This window comes from Aquarana catesbeiana, linkage group LG04 (genome assembly GCF_042186555.1).
Source record: "Aquarana catesbeiana isolate 2022-GZ linkage group LG04, ASM4218655v1, whole genome shotgun sequence".
Taxonomy (NCBI): domain Eukaryota; kingdom Metazoa; phylum Chordata; class Amphibia; order Anura; family Ranidae; genus Aquarana; species Aquarana catesbeiana.
This window is the reverse complement of record NC_133327.1, coordinates 604,492,446-604,506,972: the sequence shown is the minus strand read 5'-3', so window position 1 is coordinate 604,506,972 and position 14,527 is coordinate 604,492,446. Positions and strand designations below refer to the sequence as shown.

The 14,527-nt window shown below is 41.6% G+C and overlaps 1 protein-coding gene and 1 pseudogene across 1 annotated transcript in view; both read left to right on the top strand.

Annotated features, from left to right (window-relative positions):
* Positions 1-14,527, top strand: part of PCSK2 (proprotein convertase subtilisin/kexin type 2) — a 369,694-nt gene that overhangs the window by 52,184 nt on the left and 302,983 nt on the right. The window lies entirely within an intron of this gene.
* Positions 13,025-13,157, top strand: LOC141141958 (U2 spliceosomal RNA; annotated as a pseudogene).

The window sequence follows — 14,527 nt, the reverse complement described above, 5'->3', positions numbered from 1 at the left end:
CAAAATACTCACCATGCCTCTCAGCAAATAGCTTGGGGTGTCTACTTTCCAAAATGGGGTCATTTGGGGGGGTTTTGTGCCACCTGGGCATTCCATGGCCTCCGAAACGGTGTTAGGCAGTGAAGAGTAAAATCAAAAATTCACGCCCTTAAAAACGCTGAAGGCGGTGATTGGTTTTCGGGGCCCCGTACGCGGCTAGGCTCCCAAAAAGTCCCACACATGTGGTATCCCTATACTCAGGAGAAGCAGCTAAATGTATTTTGGGGTGCAATTCCACATAGGCCCATGGCCTGTGTGAGCAATATATCATTTAGTGACAACTTTGTGCAAAAAAAAAAAAAAAAAAAAGTGTCACTTTCCCGCAACTTGTGTCAAAATATAAAATATTCCATGGACTCAATATGCCTCTCAGCAAATAGCTTGGGGTGTCTACTTTCCAAAATGGGGTCATTTGGGGGGGGGGTTGTGCCACCTGGGCATTCCATGGCCTCCGAAACTGTGATAGGCAGTGAAGAGTGAAATCAAAAAGTTACACCCTTAGAAATCCTGAAGGCGGTGATTGGTTTTCGGGGTCCCATACGCGGCTAGGCTCCCAAAAAGTCCCACACATGTGGTATCCCCGTACTCAGGAGAAGTAGCTGAATATATTTTGGGGTGCAATTCCACATAGGCCCATGGCCTGTGTGAGCAATATATCATTTAGTGACAACTTTTTGTAAATATTTTTTTTTTTTTTGTCATTATTCAATCACTTGGGACAAAAAAAATAAATATTCAATGGGTTCAACATGCCTATCAGCAATTTCCTTGGGGTGTCTACTTTCCAAAATGGGGTCATTTGGGGGGGTTTTGTACTGCCCTGCCATTTTAGCACCTCAAGAAATGACATAGGCAGTCATAAACTAAAAGCTGTGTAAATTCCAGAAAATGTACCCTAGTTTGTAGACGCTATAACTTTTGCGCAAACCAATAAATATACGCTTATTGACATTTTTTTTACCAAAGACATGTGGCCGAATACATTTTGGCCTAAATGTATGACTAAAATTGAGTTTATTGGATTTTTTTTATAACAAAAAGTAGAAAATATCATTTTTTTTCAAAATTTTCGGTCTTTTTCCGTTTATAGCGCAAAAAATAAAAACTGCAGAGGTGATCAAATACCATCAAAAGAAAGCTCTATTTGTGGGAAGAAAAGGACGCAAATTTCGTTTGGGTACAGCATTGCATGACCGCGCAATTAGCAGTTAAAGCGACGCAGTGCCAAATTGGAAAAAGACCTCTGGTCCTTAGGCAGCATAATGGTCCGGGGCTCAAGTGGTTAATATTAATTTTAAAATTTTAAAGTGAAGTATACCAGTCAAACTCTATCCATTTACTAAACGCCTTCCCCACACCGATATGGGTTAACGTCTCCTTCAAAAATGTCCAATCCACCCTGTCAAAAGCCTTTTCTGCATTGGAGGATAGCAAGCATTAGGGGTATTTTACGATAATGATCCAGATGAATAATATTTAAGGCTCTAGTAGTATTGTCCTTTGCCTCCTTAGTAGGCATAAACCCTGCTTGATCAGGATGGATGACATTTTGAAGGTGAAGTTGTAGCCTTAAGGCTAGTATCAATGTAAAAATTTTTAGATGCACATTTAATAGTGAAATAGGTCGATAATTCCTACATTAGGCATGGTCCTTAGTCTCTTTAGGGATCACCGTAAAATATGTGCCCTTAGAGTATCTCTTGGTATAGGCTGATCTTCTAGAAGGGAATAAAAATGCTTTTGTAAATCTAGGGCCTGGAATAGGAGCAAATGCCTTAAAATAGGCTATCGTATACCCGTCTGGCCCTCAAATATTCATCAAATGAGATCGGAATGCTTAGTGATTCGGACGCATCAATGGGTATTGACGGTAGTCCCGAGGAAGAGAGATAATCCCAAATTAATTGTTGCTTTTGTGCCACCTGATTGGTCGGTAAGTAAGGCCCCTTTCACACGGGCGGACAGTATGTTCGTTTTTTATCCATCCGTTTTCGGATGAAAAACGGACATACATGCATCCCTATGGGATAGCGGATGTCAGCGGATGAACATTCACTGACTTTCGATGACATCAGTCTCCGCTCTGCTCCGTTTCTGATGACGGAGGAAAACCCTACTTTTCCATCCATCTGCGGATCGGATGAAAACGGACTCTACGGTCCATCTTCATCCGATCCCTCATAGGGGAGAGCGGCGTTCTGACAGGTCGGTCCCCGCACAGTGTGCAGAGACAGAACTGTCATCTGCCTGCTCAGCGGGGATCGACGGAGCAATCCCCCGCTGAGCAAAGTGGAGCCCGTACACGGACACGTCCGTGTGAAAGCGCCCTTAGTCAACAAATTATAAAGGGATAGATAGTATTCTCAAAAGGTCTCTGCAACTTCCCTAGATATAAAGTGACATTTCCCTCTATCAGAGTCGATATATTTTTCCGTGAAATTTCCCTAAGTGAATGGGTCAGAAGTTTTCCTGATTTATTCCTGTGTTCATAATGTGCATTCCTAGCCCTTAGTATCCGTATGTTAGTGTCTAAGCAAAGAAGTCAGTTTTTCTCGCTCCAACCTAAGATCCACTGCTACGGACTGGGAGAGTCATTTTTTATGCTTAGATTCTAAGTTTGCTACCAGATTTAATTGGGCTTGAAAAGCAACTTGGCTATTTTTCCATACTTCAGTCTCCTTTTTAGTCAGCTGACCTCACATAACGCATTTATGCATTTCCCATATTGAAAATAGAGAGACATCGTCTGTATCGTTATCATTGAAAATTCTGGTCATTTCCATAGAAAGGTAATTTCAAAGTGTACCTTCTTGTATCAGAGATTCGTTAAGTTTCTACGACCATGATCTGATTACAGAGTTGTCCAGCTGAAGATCTATAAGCGCTGGGGCATGGTCAGACAGCCTGTATTCCAATTGAGGAACTCACTACCGCTGGTAGTAGAGATTGGGATACTAGTACATAATCAATTCGAGAGTAACTGTCATGTGGTACCGAATAAAAAGTATAATCCCGCTCAATTGGGTGCTGAACTCTCCAAATATCTACCAACCGGGAGGTTTGAAGGGCTTTTTTTATTCGAGATATGAATATGATAGATGTGAGGAGCATTGGGAGGCGTCTAATAGTGGATCAAGAGCCACGTTGAGATCTCCACCCAATATCACTCCCCCCTCCATAAAACCTTGTAGAGTATTAAGGATTTCGTCTAGATGGCTCAGCTGAGCATGGTTAGGTAGATATATAGAAGCTAAAGTTACTCAATGGCCAGCTAGATCTCCCTTAAGAAACAGATAGCATCCCTCTTGGTCGCTCCTCTGATCAACAAAAGACCATGGCTTCGTCCCAGAGAGCAGGATACACACCACCCTCTTCTTAGAATCAGGGGCTGTACTATGAAATATATGTGGATAACGATCATTCTGAAATTTTGGTATCTTCCCTGATTGAAAATGGATTTCTTGTATAAATGCGACTTGTGTTCGCATGCGCCAGAGTTCAAGTAAAACCGTTGTGTGCTTCTCGGGTATATTCAGCCCGTTGACATTTAAGGATAAACAGTGTACATTGGTCATAGTGAGACCCAAATTCTATAACCTGTGCACCAGCAGAGTGGGAATAAACACTGTGAAAAAACAAAAAAGATATGCAGCAATTAACTAAAGTGGCTCTCTATTGAGCCTGCTCACCCCTGCGGTCCCCACCCAGAATAGTCTAGGAAGGGAGAGCACTGGGAGGCAAAACTTATATAAGGAGAAGTAGAAAAGCGACACCAGAGGAGGAGTCGCTCAGACCATATTGCACGTCAACAGGAAGGATCCTCTATACTAATAGGCTACAAACTGAAGTGTCAAAACATATATCAACATATCGGGAAAAGACCTGTAATAAACCTTGCTTAATTCCTATATTTTTTATATTTGGAAGCGATACTTTAACCACTTCAATACAGGGCACTTATACACCCTGCTGCCCAGACCAATTTTCCGCTTTCAGCGCTGTCGCACTTTGAATGACAATTGCGCAGTCATGCTACACTGTACCCAAATTAAATTTGTTTAGTTTTGTTCCCACAAATAGAGCTTTCTTTTGATGGTATTTGATCACCTCTGGGATTTTTATTTTCTGCTAAACAAATAAAAAAAGAACGAAAAGTTTGAAAAAAAGTGCCCATTTGTTTCGGTTATAAAACTTTGTAAATAAGTACGTTTTCTCCTTCACTGATGGGCACTGATGGGGCTGCACTGATGGGCACCGATGAGGTGGCACCAATGAGGTGGCACTGATGAGGTGACATTGATGGGCACTGTCAGAGGAGCAGCCGATCGGCTCTCCTCTACTTGTGTCTGACAGACGCGAGTGATGAAAAGCCGATCTTCCTGTTTACATCGTGATCAGCCGTGATTGGACACGGCTGATCATGTGATAAAGAGTCTCTGTCAGAGACTCTTTACCTAGATCGGAGTTGAGGTGTGTCAGACTGACAGACCGCAACAACGATCGCCGTGATGCGCACCCCCGGGGGTGCGCAGCGGCTTAATATCCTGGCGACGTCATATGACGTCCGGTCAGGATATTGAAACCACTTTGCCACCGTCATTTTGCTATATGGTGGGCGGCAAGTGGTTAACCACCATCTCCAAAGGAAAAAAAAAAGAGAGAAATTATATAAACCCCACATCAAGTCTTATCATTATATCCTAGCCTTATAACCTTTTACATATTCCTTTATTTACTATATTGTATCCTAGTATCATAATCATATCACAATTATATTTAATCTATAAACAGCTGCTACCTTACTACCATCCTAGTAGTGCCTGTTTAAAGTTTTTATAACGTCCATACCGACGGGTCTCCTAGTGGTCTCCATTTGTAACAATTATAGCATCATTTATATAAACATCAAGTGTTGTTGGGGCCGCCTTTGATTCTCTTTTCTCCCCCCCCCCCCCTTGAAAAAAGATATCTATATTGGCCTTAACCCTGCCCTATATCATATGGCCATTTTTCTGAATATATTTTTATATATCTATCCTCTATCCTTAGTCGCCTCATTACCCTCCTCTCTAACCTCTTCCTTAGCCATCTAGTATATCCAATTTTATCTTAAGGGGGTGAGATAAAGAAGAGAGAAAAGAAAAAAAAAAAAAGAAGGAAGAGAGAAGGAGAAAGAAAGGAGAAGGGGAAGGGAGGGGAAGGGAATGATGGGAAAGGAGAAAAGAAAAAAAAAGAGAGAAGAGGAAAAAAAAAGAAAGGGAGAGAAGAGAAGGTTATCCCACCCCCTCCCTTCCTCCCCCCTCCTCCCTTCCTCCCCCCCTCCTCAACCTCCAAATGACCGTCTATTGTTCAACAGGAGGGTAAAACTACGGTTCAAGCGGACCCTCCCAAGTTGCTAATTTTCTAATGTGGGGATTTCTAATTGTCAAAGAATGCAGCTTTACCATAATGCAGATACAAAGCTCCATGAATACAGCTGTACATGTTTGTGAACTAACGGACCTGTCTTTCTGTCCCACCATTCTTAAGCTAAGTACACATTATAAGAAAATGGGGCAAATGATCATCCAGTTTTCCTCGATGTTTCACAGCAAGTCAAAACCAAGGGTGGTACTAATTGTACAAAATTCTTGAATTACAAAGGCCTTTTTTTGCTTGACTTATTGTTGTTTACTGTTTCTGAATATGTACAGTCTTTTGTATCACATTTTTCTAATACGAAAACAGTACACATTCAATAGCTCTGTTTATGTACAAGAAACATTTTGGAGTTTGTCCCACCGGAAATTTTGGAAAGTCTGAATCAGATGTTGAATATTGTGTACACACAAAAATTGAACGATCATTCCCTGTACGGAGTTTTTCTTCCAATTTTCTGGGGCTGTAGGTGTTAAGTGCATAATTGCAGCAGCCTCCCAAACCTTTATGTCATGAATGAATCTCAGGTCTTTCCAAAGCATCATACACACGGTTGGATTTTCTGATGGGAATTGTGTGATGACAGGCTGTTGGCAGAAATCCGACCGTGTCTATGCGCCATCAGACAATTGTTGGCCAACTTTCCGTGGACAAATGTTGGATATCAGGTTTTAAAATTTTCCGAGAACAAATGTCTGTTTTCTGAGTGTGTGTATACAAGTCCATTGGACAAAAGTCCAAAGTACAAACACGCATGCTCGGAAGCAAGGACGAGCCAGAAGCGGTCGGTCTTGTAGACTAGCGCTCGTAATGGAGAATTAACATTCGTGACGTGGCAAATTATGAAATCTCGAAATGCAGCGCACAATTCTCTTCTTCTTTAATGGAATAATAATGAAGCTGCCTTGCTGGTGATACTGATTGAGTTATTGCAAACACATTTTCCAATGCTTGTTTTTTCTAGTGATATCAAGAATAATATTATTATGCTTTTTTTTTTTTTTTTTTTTGGGTCACGTTACCACAACACGATTATCCCGTAGTTTTTAAGATCAAAGATGCAACTATGTTGGTGTCCCTTGTCAATTTTACATTGTATTTTTTTAAATGTAACTGCCTACTCCCAAACTGTCGCTTGAAGTAAAACACATAGCCAAGTATTATTCTACACAATTTTTTTTTATTGTGCATTAAAAAAGAAAACAAATAAAATTAGACATGCTATCTGCCAATAGAACTTAATCAAAAAGTGCATTCTATGCATCCAAAATATAGAAAATATACCAAATCAAATCATTATTCAACCAAAAAAATAATGTCAAAGCAATAACTCCAAGGCCAATAATAAATAACACGTTATCTCCTCCGATTCCACGCAAAATGCAAAATTTCTGTAAAAACCACTAACATGAATTTAAGGGCAAACAAATGCAATAAATTTTCGAAATTTTTGGGTAAAATGTAAAAGATGAGGTTGCACTGAGTAAATTGATACCCAACATGCCAAACCTTAAATTTTTGCATGCCCGTGAAATGGCATCAAACTTCAGTACCCTATATTTTCAACCCTTCAAAGGCCCCCTATAGGTATCAGTTTAGTGTTACGGAAGAGGTCTGGTGTTAGAATTATTGCTCTCACTCTGCTGTATGTGGCGATATGTAACATATGTATCACAATCAAAGTTTTCACACGTAGGCGCCCTGACGCATGCGTTTACTTACTTTACCGTGCGTGTGTATATCTGGGGGTAGGGGGGGCCTTAAAAAAAAATTTTGAGAGGGGGGGATTTTATGTGCTTGGGTGTAACTATTTTTTTGCAAAAAAAAATGTATTTTTTTTTTTTACTTTACTTTTTTTTTTTCATCACATAGGGAACAAAAAGTCCCCTATGTGATGATTTTTAGGTAACATGTTCTCTTTATTGCGATATGCCGGGTCTAAAAGACCCTGCATGTCTCCCCTGTACTCCACTAAATGTTTTGCAATGCAGATCGCATTGCAAAACATTATTTCCCGGTTGAGCTAGCCTGGGACACCAAGAGTTTGACCCGGAAGTGACGTCAGAGATGTCGCTTTCCGGGTCACAAAAAGAAGGGAAGGAGAGCGGACGTTTGTCTGTTCTTCTCCTTCCCCTCTACCCACCGGCATTCGCCATGGAGCTCCCGGGCCCACGATGGGCAAGCTGAGCCCGGTAAGCATGACAGGGCACGGTTGTGGGGGGGAGCGCCGGTACCTGGATGTGTGCCAGCAATTGGGTGGCAGCGGAGGCACCCGAATGCTCTCACTTGACAGGCAGGAGTCAGCCACCAGATTGTGTGTGATACCCCCGCAGTCAGGTCCGTATGACGTATGGACCTGGCGGCAAAGGGATTAAACCAACTGTTCTCAACCCTAGGGTTCCTCCAGAGGTGGCCAGGGTTTCATAAAAATGAAACATGTTGCCAGTGTTACTAATAAGAATGAGGTAAGCCCAGTGTTTTTTCTCAGAAAAGTTTGCAACCTTATGTGCTTACAGATTAAAGAATAGATTTCGGTAAAATAGTGTAGGAAGCCCATAAGATGTTGGCTCCACTGTCATCAGAGCATGGAATCATAATCAGTTCTAGTCTATAGAAAAAAAAGAAAGAACACTTGTGACATTCTAAAATAAAAAGGGCAAAGAAAGGGAAACATCAATGCAGGTTTACTTGGTGACAGAATAGGAGAACATGCCGTGCTATGTACTGGATATGTACAATGCTTTTAATTTTAATATAATGGATGAGTGTACATCACTAGATGGACAGATGAAGGTTCTGTGTTTGGAAATAAATGCAATAAATGCCAACATATTTTAAATTCAAACCTTTGTTTAATCCAGGAAATAAAATTGTATATACGGTTAATAAAAGCTAGCAATGAAAGCGATACATAGAACACTGGGATGTCTTTTTTAATGCTTTTTTAGTGCATCCATTGTTACAATTCAGATCAGTGAAATGGAATCAAATAAATGTGGTTTCAAGGTACACTAAATCTGAAATAGTAGCATCTTCGGTTGCCAAAGAAATGGCTTTTCTGTAATAAAAAATGTGGCATTTTAAAGCACAAAAAGTTTATATTATAAAAGCACATATACATATAAGTGTATTAACAAAGACAAAGAACAATGAGCAAACTACGGTAACCTATCTTGGGTAGAGATGAGCAAGCTGATCCCGATCACTGCAATTCAAAAGCTTAAGAATTTTGACCCAAAGCAGAAATGCAAAGCTGAAGTTTAGGTATGGTAATTTTAGCATAGTTACATTGCTCCGGCTAGGAACAATATAAGTAGGTATGTGCCATACTTGTGGGATCCCGGTGGAAGCTGGAATCTCTGTAGTAGGCACCGCTAAACAGTGATCTCCACTAGTTTATGGGTCTTGTGCTAAGTGGCTACTCTGCTGCTTAGTGAACACAGGAGGTTGATTTCTGGGCACAGACGCCATTCAGGGAACACTTTGCATTTTCTCAAAGAATGCAAAGTATTCTCTCATTGGATGAGGTGGAGAGGTGGGATAGTGACATCATGATCTACACCTTTGCCCATGTTGAGCAAACAACCTTTTGTGTTCACTCTGCAGCAGGACAGTCAATCAGCAGGGGACCTGGAATCTAGTCCCAAGCATTGTAGTATCTGTGCTGGAACGTGGAACTCCAGCTTCCACCTGGATCCCACTGGTATAGCACGTATGTACTTACAATGGTCCAAACTGCACTAATGTAACTATGTAAACATTGCCATACCTAAACTTCAGTTTTAAAATTAGCCACAAATCAGCAATTGGGTTCAAGGAACCAAATACTTTGTTGAATACATAGGTATTATTTTACCTGCCAAAAGATTTGTAATACTTTGAGTATAGGAGTTTGAAACAGGGACCTTTGCCATACAGCATAACCAGGTGCTGGACCTCCACTGCAACAGCAGTACAGCTTAGTAACTAGTCCCACACCAGACAGCTGATTGGGCATTAAAGGAAAAGCAGCAGTCTGATGAGGTAAACTCTCTGCTCATTCTGCTCTCTCTTTCTATTAGAATGCTCATTGTCAGCAATTGGGCTTGCATCGGAGCCCGACAGGCTCCTACTGCTGGCCCTCCTTCTCCGTATCTGAGCATGCTTAAGAGGAAAATGTGGGAGGATGATATCAAGACAGATTCTTGTTGCATGAGGAAATACATTTAAAGTGCTCCTATGACCAGGCTATGTGCACAAATTCATCCTCAAAAATAACGATAAAGACTAATGGTCACTATACATGTTGCAATCTGACCATACAATCTCTGTGCATTCTACCTTAGATCTACCAAAACTATGTAATATGAGAAAATACTTAATCTATGCAATAAATTGGTATCCAATCAGGTAGACCCTTGTACTACAAATGTTTTGGAAGATCTAAAGGAGATTGCACAATCAGATTGTAACTTGTGTGGTCAGCCAGTCAGATCCCAGTTGGTTTCTAAAGGCTCTTTCACACTGGCAGACTCCACCAGTGGATCCACCTGTTCAGCAAGGCATCTACCCACTGATCCCCACTATGCAGGCCAATGACAAGTCCGCATCCTCTCCGCTTATGCAGAGCAGACACGGACACAGCTGGCTTTCCGCTTTGGTCGGTCAGACAGCCTGTTCGTTTACATCCTACTGTCATTAGATTCAATCCACCAGACGAATGGGGAATGGATTCCCCATCCGTCTTTTTTCAGCAGATAGGATCGGATGAGATGTCGGCGGGTGTAAATGGACACATGTCCGTTTACATACGAAGTTCCATATAGGACGATGGATGGTCCATCCGTGTAAAGGAAGCCTAACAGCAAAGAGCACCTGTTGTTTGTTTACTCTTTGCTGCTAGAGAAAGTATAGGGAAAGGAGCTGTGATTTAAATGTGTCTGTTTCAAATTGATTTTCTTCAACCTGCCTGCAGCTACAGAGGTCAGTGAGAGCGTGTTTTCAAGCTTCTTCTTTGGTTGTTAAAGAACACATCCTCGCTAATTCTCTAATTAGTAGAAAGGTCCCCAGTTGCTTTGAAAAAAAAAGCAGTTGATGCAGCAATACTTGCCTATACTGTGGAGCTGTCTTCAGCAGTACTCCACAAGATGTTCTCAGGCTTCTCAGGTTCTAATGGCAACTATACCCTTCTGGTGTGGAACAAGCTAGGAAGAGATAGCAAAAGTATGTACAGCACGTTTATGGACAAATCCTTTTGACTTTAATGCAGAGGAAGCCCAGCTATGAATTCAGGGCATATGGTGTTACAAGGGGTTACTTTGCTAAGTGATCATCCTCTATGCTTTTGTAAATTTCATTTGAAGATACACCTTTGCATTTAGAACAACTTCCAATTACTACTACTATTAGTATGTAACTAATACCTCTTGTTTTTTTATTTTATTTTAGAATCATTGTTAGTTGAGCCCCTCAGCCAGCTTGCAAAACTGAGCACTAGAAAGTTTGATTTTTGTACTTACAGCTAGTTTCCCTACCATGTTTGCATTTTGTTAATATGCCAGCCTGTTTATTACTGACCTGTTTTTAATACCTTTTTGTCAGATTTGAGGCAATACTTTTTGAAGCTTTCATCTATTTTGCTGATAACATCAAATATATCTTATTCTTTAATAAAGCTGGAATTCTAAAAGACTTTTTTTTTTTTTAGATCTGGACAAGCCAGAAGCACCTCAGAGATTGAGTGATAGTGGCAATGTCATTATTAGCTAGAATCAAATACAAATATGCTTAAGAAAAGGAAATTAAAGGGAGCTGGAGGTCAGGAAAGTTAATGCTGTTCCTTATTAGAAGGCTGGCAGCAAAGATATTAGCAGATCTGAATGCAAAAAGTTTGATATTAGATTGATATAAACCTTATTAATCATCTCTAGTGGTGCCTCCAAATTCATAGAATGAAGCTGACTTAATTCACTAAGCTTTACCACATGTGTTACTGTTATTTTCAGCCCTCATTGGCTCTAAATGTTGAAAATTATGAGCAATATGAAAAGTAATGTTTTTTATAGTTTAGTGCAGGGGTCTCTAAACTAGGGCTCGGGGGCCACATGCGACGCACTACAAGATTTCATCTGGCCTGCAGCTGATTTGCACAGTCTCTGTTCTGATGGGGACCCCAATGTAAGGGGAACTCTAATGTTCGTTGATGAAAGGAGGGACTCTTATGTGAACTCTGATGTAAGAGGGACTCTGATGAGGACTGTGATGTAAAGGGGACTGTGATGTAAGGGTGGACTGTGATGTAAGGGAGGATTGTGATGTAATGGGGGACTGTGATGTAAAGGGGACTCCGATGTAGACTGTAATGTAAGGGGGACTTTGATGGAGACTCTAATGTAAGGGGTGACTCTGATGGGGGCCCTGATTTGAAAGGTGCCGAATAAATGTATTTTTGTTCCACCTTTATTAGTGAGTCAAGTTTATTTGGAATTTCTTTGCTTTGTTTTACTGAAGTTTTCTCTGTTGTTCTGAATCATATCGTGCTGAATACAAAAGAGCTCCAAGTAAATTGTATTCGTCCCTTTAAATTTTATTTATTCATATATATAACTGATTTTTTTTTTTGGCCCAAAACTGTTTCTTAATTTACAATGTGGTCTTCCTACTGAAAAATGTGGATACCCTTGATTTAACCACTTCAGCCCCGGAAGGATTTACCCCCTTCCTGACCAGAGCACTTTTTACAGTTTGGCACTGTGTCGCTTTAACTGCTAATTGCGCGGTCAATGCAAAAGTTATAGCGTCTACAAACTAGGGTACATTTTCTGGAATTTACACAGCTTTTAGTTTGTGACTGCCTATCTCATTTCTTGAGGTGCTAAAATGGCAGGGCAGTACAAACCCCCCCAAATTACCCCATTTTGGAAAGTAGACACCCCAAGCAAATAGCTGAGAGGCATGTTGAGCCCATTGAATATTATTTTTTTTGTCCCAAGTGATTGAATAATGACAAAAAAAAATTACAAAAAGTTGTCACTAAATGATATATTGCTCAAACATGCCATGGGCATATGTGGAGTTACACCCCAAAATACATTCTGCTGCTTCTCCTGAGTACGGGGATACCACATGTGTGGGACTTTTTGGGAGCCTAGCTGCGTACAGGGCCCCGAAAACCAATCACCGCTTTCAGGATTTCTAAGGATGTAAATTTTTTATTTCACTCCTCACTGCCTATCACAGTTTCGAAGGCCATAAAATGCCAAGATGGCACAAACCCCCCCAAATGACCCCATTTTGGAAAGTAGACACCCCAAGCTATTTGCTGAGATGCATGGTGAGTATTTTGCAGCTCTCATTTGTTTTTGAAAATGAAGAAAGAAAAGAAAAATGTATTTTGTTTTTTCTTTTTTCAATTTTCAAAACTTTGTGACAAAAAGCGAGGTCTGCAAAACACTCACTATACCTCTCAGCAAATAGCTTGGGGTGTCTATTTTCCAAAATGGGGTCATTTGGGGGGGGGGGTTGTGCCATCTTGGCATTTTATGGTCTCCACACATGTGGTATCCCTGTACTCAGGAGAGTACAGGGATACGCTTCTCTGCCTATTGGCTAAGATCAAGTGTAGTATCTGTTCTTATCAGTTTCCAGGAGGTGGTGCTTGCTTCCGTCCCTAATCTATGGCGAGATAGAGATGGGATGGTGGTTGCTATGCAAAACCTGCTGGAGTAAAGGTGACCTGGACGGTTCGTAACCCAAAGGGAAGCCTTCTGATGGGGATGGAGAACCACGGGGTCTGAGCCGGAGGGTTGGGACCCTGGCCTTCTGGCCTGGATTGGGGCAGATCTAGCTCCGGACAGTTATTCGGGAGAGAACGCTGGCTCCCCTTTCTCCCACCGGGGGAGCGGCCAGTATTTCCCGAATGTAATTAGGTAGGAGGGATGGAACGACGGTGAAGCCTGATGGTAAAGGGCTCTCACCAAGCTTCCAGAACTCCATGCCTTTCTGCCTGGGGTGGGGTCTGCTGTGGTCTGGGCTGGTGGCCAGGGTTGGTCTTGAAAGCCTATGGAGTAGTGCTGCTGGAGTGGCAGTCCAGGGGTGCCATAAGATCACTGTGAGTGGCAGTCACTTTGATTTGAGGCACCATGGTCACTGCACTATAGAACACGTTTTTTTAGCACCTGCCTCTTGGGCCGGGCCTTTTGGCTAGGACTATAGGAATTTTTTATTCCTGGCCAGAGGGCCTGGTCATTGTTTTACACAATGGCCACCTTTTTCACTCTCCTCTCCACTATCCCTTCCCCACTTTTTATTTATTTTCTTTCTTTTGATTGAAATCCTGTGTTTGTCACGTCTTGTTCACGTTTGTCACTGTGGGATGAGTAAGGACGGGTCCTCGGGCCAGCCCTGAAAGTCTTGGGAAGGGGTGGACATGGCCTTCTGGCTTCGTCCGCCCTAACCCATGGGGTCTCCCTTCGGGGGAGCCCCACCTAGTACTTGGGTGGGTTCTGTTTCGGCAGACCCTCCAGAGAATGGGGTCTGTCTGGTTTCGGCCAGATAGACCATAGTAAAGTACCTTTGTCCCTGTCTGGAGCCTAACGCCCCGGGGGATCAGGGAATTGGCACGTCTGTGTACCCGTTGCACTTTTTTTGTGAGCACTCTTTATGTGTGTGCACATTTTTTATGCACCAGGTGAAGTTTTTTGGGTGTGTTATGCACGCCATAGGCTTTCAAAAAAAAAAAAAAAAAAATCCCTGTACTCAGGAGAAGCAACAGAATGTATTTTGGGATGTAATTTCACATATTCCCATTGCATGTTTGAGCAATATATCATTTAGTGACAACTTTGTGCAAAAAAAAAAAAAAAAAAATTTGTCTTTTTCCCAATTTGTGTCACAATATAAAATATTCCAGGGACTCAACATGCCTCTCGGCAAATAGCTTGGGGTGTCTACTTTCCAAAATGGGGTCATTTGGGGGGGTGGTTTGAACTGTCCTGGCATTTTATGCACAACATTTAGAAGCTTATGTCACACATCACTCACTCTTCTAACCACTTGAAGACAAAGCCCTTTCTGACACTATTTGTTTTTA